Genomic DNA, 9369 nt, shown 5'->3' with positions numbered 1-9369 from the left:
CAAATGACACACATATAAATGAGTGATTATCTTCAGGATCCAGTTGATATTCTTGCTTGATATATACTCACAATATTAAATTAACCAGTCTTCAGTGTCAGCAGAGAGATGAGTAGTCCTTGCTGTATGTGACAAAGCCAAGTGGCCAAACAATGTTTTTCTGCATCCAGATTTTATTTCATTTTATCATTTTATTTTATCTTATTTATTTATTTATTGTCATAGGTTCTTGGGGGAAAAAAAAAAAAAAAAGGAAAAAAAATTGATTCTGAAGGATAACATTTTCTAACCCATGTGTTGATCAAAGATTTTCACATTCCTCAAACAATCTTCCTATCTTAATACAGGGCAAAATCTTATGTTTTAACAGAAATTGAACTGACAGTCTTTCAGATTTGAAGGAAAGGAATCCAAAAACCTTTGCAAGTTTTTTTTTGTTTGTTTTTTTGGGGTTTTTTTTGTTTGTTTTTGGTGGTTTTTTTTTGTTTGTTTGTTTTTTGTTTTTTTTTGCACAGTTTATCTTCCATACTTTATTTTTATTAAAGCTTATGTAAAAGTGGCTTTAGTATTGTTACCAAAACCAATGGCCTTCCTCATTTACTTTCTGTGCCTCCTTCCCTCCACTTGTTTATACCTCTTTTGTTTTTGTTTATAGTACCTCCCATAGTCAATGAACCTCTCTTAGCCAGCTTAGGTATCTAAATTTCTTGAAGTTCATTTACCTGACAGTAAATCACAATGTAAATTTGAATAGGCACCTTAGTTTTCTTTCAATTAGAAACTGCCACTTGTTGCTGTATTCATTTACAGTAGCTGCATTTTTAAATTGCTAGCATTAAGCAGTTCATGAAAAATCAGGATCTATCAAGGCAGATGGACAAGCTGAAGGAGCAAAACCAAACCATAGTTTCCAATTGGATTAGCAAGCTGTTTTCACATGATTCTTCTAGCCTACACAAAGCCATGAGGCAGTTTGTGCACTTGCAGTGGTGGCAGAGAGAAAGGCAGAGTCAAGCGTGGTTTGTCTACATGCTGCCAGGGTGCTGTTGCCTTGTCCCAGTCTTAGCCTGTAACTTCATGCTTGATGTAGAGTTTTTTTCATCTAAATTTGCCAGAAAACAGCTGCATCCCAATATAAGAGCAACAGTTTTATTACCCAGGATGAACTCACTTCAGAGTGTTGCTGGCACTGCAACATAGATGGCAGACAAGGAGGAAGTAAGCAGCGTTGCACAGATGAATTTGTTTTTGGCTTAAGAACACACTGACCTAATTGGGCAGTTCATGCAGTCAGACATCTTGCTGCAATGCTCTCTACATACATGGACCTTTTACACTTACCTCACAGTTGCTAGCTTTCATTCAAAATGATGAAGACCAGAAATATGATATTAAGAATCAAAGTTCAAATCTTTCTTATGTCCTTATGTTCATGAAATTGTAAAGCCTAGAACTCTGCTCAGTTCTAATTACTTTGACTGGATCTGCAAGTTGATATAGTCACCACAGTTATATCTCCTCCCCACCCCCCGCCCTCCCCCACCCCCACACACAACATCTATACTCAAAACTGTGATTGCAAATTCTTTCCTATCTTGTGAACTGTATATGTAGTTCAGGGGTCAGATACCTAAAATATGAGTACTCATGGACGGCAAAGTCCATGTGTTAGCCACCATATTCATCTTACTACTTAAGATGTAAGTAAATGTAGATGTAAGCCTATCTAACACAAGTTACAGAGATTCTCTTAGCTCACGAGCTTGAACTGGGGCTGGAGGTCAGTGCCTTTGTATTCTGCAGGCATGTAGCTGCATGTGATTGTATGTACTTATAGGAAATAACTGCCTTCTTTTTCACTTCTTCAAATATAATTCTGAAAGTGTATTTGTTGCCCCTGTATCATAATCTTCAAACTACTGTGACAGTTTATGGGAAATTGGTCTCTTAAGATGGTAAATGTTCAAGCACTTTTGGAAATCCAGATTTTAAGTAGAGAAATACACAAAATGTTACTGAAGATTGTCAGTTATTTACGATTACTGTACCCTTATTTTATCATTTTCTAATTCTTGTATTACTTTTTCATCACATGCATATTGTTTTATATTTTATTGATTTCTGTGCTTCTGTTTAATGCATACTTATATTCCTATATTACAATATGTGTTATTAATGTTTACGTATAATATCAGCACATGACCATGGATATGGTGGGTTGATTGTTCCACTTTGCTTTCTCAAGAATTCTACCGCATTTTCTGTAAATGAATGCAAAAATTCAATTTCCATTAATTGAGTGTGAATTTAATTTCCATTAATGCATGTGAATTACTTTTATTTTTTGTCTTCACTCAGTTTAACAGTACTATTCAAAAAATAATAAAAATCAAAACAACAACAACATGAAAACCCAATATGAATTATGCAGGAAGCTTTTTCACCTCTGCTTTCATCCCAGATTGGAGACACATTTGCAGTGTTGACCGGGACTGCTGAAATTACATGAAGGTGTAAATGATTTTAAGACCTCATTACAGCTACTGTGGATAATCTGTTTGTAACATAAACATACAAATTATCTGTCACTTTTTTATCAGAATAGTTTTATTGCTTCTATTTCTTTTTGTGGCTATATTTTTATATTCTATACCTATTTGTTTTGCTCTCACTGAAAAAAACAAAACAAAACAAAAAAATTGCTTATCTATTCAAAATTGATCCAATTTAAGCCTATTTTTGAGTGCCACTTTTGTCAGTTTCATTTCCTTTCCAGGGAAATGTACTTTAAAATATTTCGTGGGCTTTTCTGAAATTAAAATTCTTAAATCCACTACAGTTTTCTGTTGATGGTAGCAGTCTTCATTTTCTGCAGGAGAATAGCTCAATATTTTCTTATCTCAGAGTTCTCTGACAATTATTTTATGGTATAAAACAGACTGTATCAAAATAACATTTTCCGTAACTCCTCAGGAAGACTAAAGTCTAATCTGCTGAGTAATGGAGAAAGGTAAGAGTCATTTTAATTGTCTATGGACAAAAACTGGATAAAGTCAGGGTAAACTGGGTCTCAAAAATGGATTCCTATTAAAGCCAAGGAAGTGATATATCACATTTCTCTTTGTGAGGACATGTAATAAATCACAAGAAAAGTTGTGCTTGTCCATTGGAGAAACAACATGGAATTTCTCTGTAAGCAGCTCTATCTAGTGTTATGTTATGCATCTTATTCATTGATTGTTCCTATTGCCTATACTCCCAGTCCAGTCCTCGTCTTTGCAGGTACTGCTGACACAACTAGACTGAATTTCATGGTGGAGTACATTTAAACTTGTATTAGGACATTATTGGCAACTAAATCCCCTTAACCAAATTCGTTCTATCTAAAATCTTTATCATTCTTTATAGCCATACATAAGAGATCATAACCAGCTCAATGATCATAGAGTTCACCATGGGGCAATAATTTTTGAGAGTAAGCACTGAAGTCAAAACAAAGTAACTCCAGATGTCACTTTATAATGCCTAAACATTCTCATCTTTTGGCTGCGAGGTTGTCATAGGTCTGGAGGATCAAAATGAAATTGGTGTGATTTAACTGAGATTGCAGCAAGGGAATGTGGTACTTAATGCCTGTATTTCTCAGTTTCCCTGTCTGGAGGGATGAGGGTGAAACTGGCCAAGAAAATGTTAATTTTTGACTGTTTTGTTGTTGTTGTTGTTGTTGTTGTTGTTTTCTTCAGGGCAAAGATCATGAAAAATGCGTCCCAAATTTTTTTCCAGTCACTTAAGGATAAATAATTCTGTTTTTCAGAATTCTATTTTTCTTAAACAGGACTGCTTAAAGGGAAAAGCAACAATAGTTGCTAGGCCAAGGAAAGGCAAGGCCCAGCTTTAACTAAACACAGCAAGGAATGCCAAGGAGAACAAGAAAGACTTCTATAGCTACTTCAACCAGAAAAGGGAAGTCCAGGAGGACATACCCCCTCTAGTGAGTGACATAGGTGAGCTGGTAAAAATAGACAAGGAGTAGGTTGAGGTGCTTAATAACATTTTTGCCTCAGTCTTCTTTGACAGTTGCTTGTCACACAGCCCTCACATGTTTGGCTTGGTAGGAGGGGACTGAGGAAACAATGTCCCTCCCACTGTAAATGTAAATCAGGTTTATGACCTCCTGAGGAACCTGAACATCCACATGTCTATGAGTCCTGATGAGGTGCATTCCAGAGTCCTGAGGGAATTATCAGATGTAGTCACCAAGCCACTCTCAATGATATTTTTAAAAAGTCATGGCAATCAGGTGAAGTCCCTGGTGACTAGAAAAAAAGGCAACATCACATCCATTTTTAAGAAGGGTAGAAAGTATGACCCTGAGAACTACAGTCCTGCCACTCTCACTTTTGGTTCAGGAAAGATCATGGAGCAGATTCTCTTGGAAGCTATGCTAAGGCACATGGAAGATGTGGAGGTGATATGGGAGAACCAACATGGCTTCACCAGGGTCAAATCCTGCTTGACCAACATCATGGCCTTTTATAATGGTGTCACTGCATCAATGGACAAGGGAAGAACCACTGATGTTATCTATCTGGGCTTCAGTAAGACCTTTAAGATGGTACTCCACAACATCCTTCTCTCCAAATAGGAAAGATATGGATTTGATGGGTGAATTGTTCAGTGGATGAAGAGCTGGCAGCAAGATTGAACCCAGACAGTGGTAGCCAAAGACTCAATGTTTGGATGGAAATCAGTGACTAGTGATATCTCATTGGGGTCAGTGCTGGGACTGTGTATGGGAGATTGGTAATCACAGCCTGAACCTCTGATTAATCAGCTGAGGCAAGTATGGGGTCAGCTGTGGGAGCACAGGTGAGAGTGATGTAGCTGTGCTCCGGGAAGGAGCTCAACTCCATCCCCTCTGAGACCTCATTTAAGGGCTGGCTCCCACTGAAGCAGCATCTCTTGGAGATTGCTCACCAGTGAGGACTGCCCCAGTTTCTTCAGCCAAGGCACCACCACTGGTGAGTTTTCCTTTACTTATTCCTTCTGTATATTTGCTACCATCTGTATATTAACAACCAATACAGACTGATACTCATTATTCAATATCTTCATCAGCGACATTGGCAATGGAATCAAGCGCACCCTCTAGAAGTTTGCTTATGACTCCAATTGGTGGGATGTAGTCAACACACCAGAGGGATGGAATGCCATCTTGAGGGACTTAGACAGGCTTAAACAGTGGGTACAGGTGAACTTCATGAGTTTCAATAAGTCCTAATGCAAGATATTGCACCTTGGTCGAGGCAGTCCCCACTACCAACACAAGCTCAGGGAGGAAGGGATTGAGCATAGCCCCACCAAAAAAGAGCTGGGGGCACTTGTGGATGGGAATCTGGATATGAGCCAGCAACATGCCCTTGCAGCCCAGAAAGCCAACTGTATACCAGGCTGCTTCAAAAGAAGCACAGCCAGTGGTCTGAGGGAGGTGATCCTGCCTCAGACCTGTCTTCTCTGCCTCTCTATATTATTTTCAAAATCTTCCTGATGACATTTATTCAGACATCTGCACCAGTACAGGGCCACATTGTAATATGGCTACATTTAAGTGTGAGGAGGTTGAAATTTAGTTTGCTCCTCAGAATAATAGCCTGTCAAATATCTTGAACATTTCAAAATAGGCTTATATTACACAAAGACAATTTCAGAAGCATAAATGTGAAAAATCTTCAGACTGTGACTGGTCCTGTAGGCTGTCCTCAATGTGCAGAACAGCCAGAAAATTTTCCCATCGGCTTCTCTGGCTGCTGCTCAATTACCAGGGACGTGGTTCCAGAAGGCTTCAGTGGAACAACTTTCCAATTCTGATTCTTCTTTCTTAAATGCTATAGAGACCTCTGAAACATTTCTCTGCTTTATATTTATGAAACAGTACTTTTTGTCACTGTGATTATAGAGTAGCAAAGTTCTTTTGAATCATTCCACACTGCTTTGTGTAGAAGTGACTGAAGGCATCTTTTGGAGGAAAAAAACTCAGTAGCTACAAATGGACAGTTGAAGATCATGCCACAGCTCCACTGATGGCATCCAGGATCTCTGTCAAAGAAAAAAGCAGCAATGAATATGTAATGCATTGTTCTGAAGCAGGAAATTATTACTGGTGTAAAGTAACACTGCAGCATCTTCTTTCCACCACAAATGCTGAACATTTGTATCTGCTCCTCAACATAACACTAAAATTTGCATCGGTGAAGATACACAAAAAAGAATATAATGTCAAAGCCCTGGACAGAGGTTTTTCAGCTGAAACTGTCTATTCATTTAGAAAAAGGTGGATACAGTTGTGAGACATGCTTGCATAGTTAATACATAACTGTCTTTTTTTTTTTTTTTTTTTTTTTTTTTCTTTGAGTAAAAATCAGTCTCCAGCTGGATTTCAAAGGTAGCTTCAGAAAAGATAGTGCTTACTTTGATGGAAGCAATATCAATCACGTCAAAGTGATGTGCATTCAGGGTATTTCAAAGACATGGAGGGCACTTAGGTGTCTCATGTATCCTCATATCTTTGATAAAACATTCTTCCCTGCTCTGCTTGAATTTTTTTTAACTCCAAATTTGTTCCTTTTATGACTCATCCCTATCATTTCTCCGCTGTAAATAAAACATTATCTTGGTTTTATAAATATGTTGATAGGCAGCATGAAAAACATTAATCACTGTAAAAAAAATAAGCTGAAGGATACTTAGCAAGTGAGGAGTGCAGATAGAGAAATACAGATATAAATGGGGCTCAGCAGTTACAGAAATGCTGCACACTCTCACCACGCATGATCACACCAAAGAGTCAACTTGGTTATATAGTAAAAATAATAAAATCTAATTTGAAAGAAAAAAGATAGTGAAGCAAAGTTACTCAAAAAACATGTTTGATAAACTAACACTACATACAGCAATTACAAAACTCTCAGAAACATACAGTTATGTTTGATAAGAGAAGAAAATGTTTAAAATATCTGTAAATTACATATATGCGTAAAATGTGGGAACAATTTTTATACTCAAATAACTAAAGTTATGCCTCTTTGGTGTAGGTATCAGTCAGTATTTAATTTGGTCTATCTAAAAGTTCAAAATGAATTGGTAATTCCTTTACAATACTTAGCAGAATTGCCATTGACTTCAGACTGTCACTTTTTCCACTTTGCCAAAATTCTAATGAGAATGGCAAATATTATGTACTACTACTGAATATTAAACCATTCCTGTGGTAACTTAAGACAAAAGGCAAAACTAAGAGGACACAATTTTAAAATATTTTTGCTTCAGATTTAGAAGAAAACAAAGCCCTTAAAATAAATAAATAAATAAAATCTTAAAAAGCAAATGGTCAAGTTGCACAGAGCCTGGTCCAGCCTAAGCTTGAATACCTCCAAGGATGAGGCATCTACCACATATCTGAGCAACGTGTTTCAGTGCATCACCACTCTTACTCTAAAAGCTCCTTCTATATATGCTGCCTATTTTGTTGGCCAATCCAGAAGTTCTTGTAGAAATTTCCTGACAATTTTGTCATCATGGCATGGACAGAACAAGTGAGGGTGGCACACAAATGAGTCCTCCATCAGTTCTCAGCATTTCTGTCCTGGTACTTGGCTCCTAGAAGCTCTGAGATTAAGATCTTACTCTCTTGGGTCTTAAATCCTTTACTTAAAGACATTACAAAGTAATGCAGCTGGTGTGGAAGATGCTGTTTGACATAAGTTAAACATCACTTCAGCAGCAGCAAGCACACAGCTTTACATAGTTTTGTGTTGTTTTTTTTTTTTTTTTTTAACTGACTATTGATGTTCTGGTTCCAGAATTTATCTTCCCTAACAGGTAAGATCTGGAGAGCATTTATAGGAAAAATTCCTCGTTTTGCTGAAAAGGTTCCAGAAGGGACCTCATTCATAAACATCAGAATAATTTTAACTACTCACTTTATGCTGTGGGAGGACTCTTGTGGAAATGCTCAGGGATTTCAGAGTTTCAAGTAAACTGCTGGATGTAAGTTAAATGATGAAAATCAATTCATTTCAGTGAAATTGCAGTAATTGACAGTAGTAGAGAGTCTGTTTTTAGCCAGTCAGTGGTGCAGTAGAAAGTGAACTGTAGCCTTGCAGTAACTTTTAGATTACTGGCACATAAGATAATCACTATGGCGACATTATTTCTCTATAGTAATTTATACTGCTTTGCCTATCACTACCCTGTAAGTCATTGGATTTCTCAGTACCACACTGTGACTATTTATATGCATGTGATTCTCACCAGCTCTCTAAGGACACCCTTCATATCAAAGCTTAATTTGTGTATGATAATTTACTGTTATATTTCCTAGTTGGATTGCCCTAAGCAAAGAGACTGTGTATCTGAAAGGGTCATATGTTTTCTTTAAGAGTGCAGTTTAATAGAGCACTAGTTACAGTTTAACATTCATCTAATAATCAAAACTTATTCCATTCATGTTATTTTTAGATATCATTAATTCACAGGGGAAACTTAGAAGTTTCTCCAGTCTGTAATGCTATTATACAGATTTAAAGGACAAAAGCTGCTTTGTCTGCTCCTAAGGAAAAACTGCTGGAGGCATTTCTTTTGTTTTTCTAATGAGCACCATATGAAAGCAGGCATAGAACAACTATTTACTTACATGCAGTGATCTTCTAGGTTCTCATGCATTAACTACTTCCTTTACCATGCTACTGAGCATATACCAGAGAAATGACATTGGTCAGCCTTTGTACATGATTTCATAATTTTCTTAAATAATGCAATAATTTATATATTACCTTGACTAGAACATTTAATAATGGTGCTCTGTATAAGGTTAAAGATACTGTTATATCTAGTTTGCCAGACTTAACACATCAAAGAGCAGTAATATTTAACAGTTTCAAATGTTACTAAATCAGCCCTGTTCATTTCCTTATTTCAAAGATCAGATTTACTATTTGTTAATACCACAGTTTTTATTGTTCACTGTCCAGGAAGTTTCTCATTTGCCTGGTTAGAGATGGTTTGGACAATATCTTGGAAGAGGGCTTTATAGAACTTCCTGGATTAAATATCTATTGGATGTGGTTTTGGTGATCAAATTCAATGATGTGTAGAGTTGCTTTCCAGTCTAGCACTTCCAGCTGTGCCAGATCCCCATCAGTCAGTATGTATATATTCCTGAGTCCATTCGCCATGGAGCAGCACTATCTACAATGTGGAATGCATCAGACCTTGGACTCTGTCATTCTACTGCAATATGGGGGTAAAAATAGCATCTGAATGGTGTCATACCATGAAATGTTTTTTTTTTTATCCCTTTTCATATCTATA

The sequence above is a fragment of the Excalfactoria chinensis genome, chromosome 2 (assembly GCF_039878825.1).
Source record: "Excalfactoria chinensis isolate bCotChi1 chromosome 2, bCotChi1.hap2, whole genome shotgun sequence".
In the NCBI taxonomy this organism is placed as follows: domain Eukaryota; kingdom Metazoa; phylum Chordata; class Aves; order Galliformes; family Phasianidae; genus Excalfactoria; species Excalfactoria chinensis.
This window is presented reverse-complemented; position numbering follows the sequence as displayed.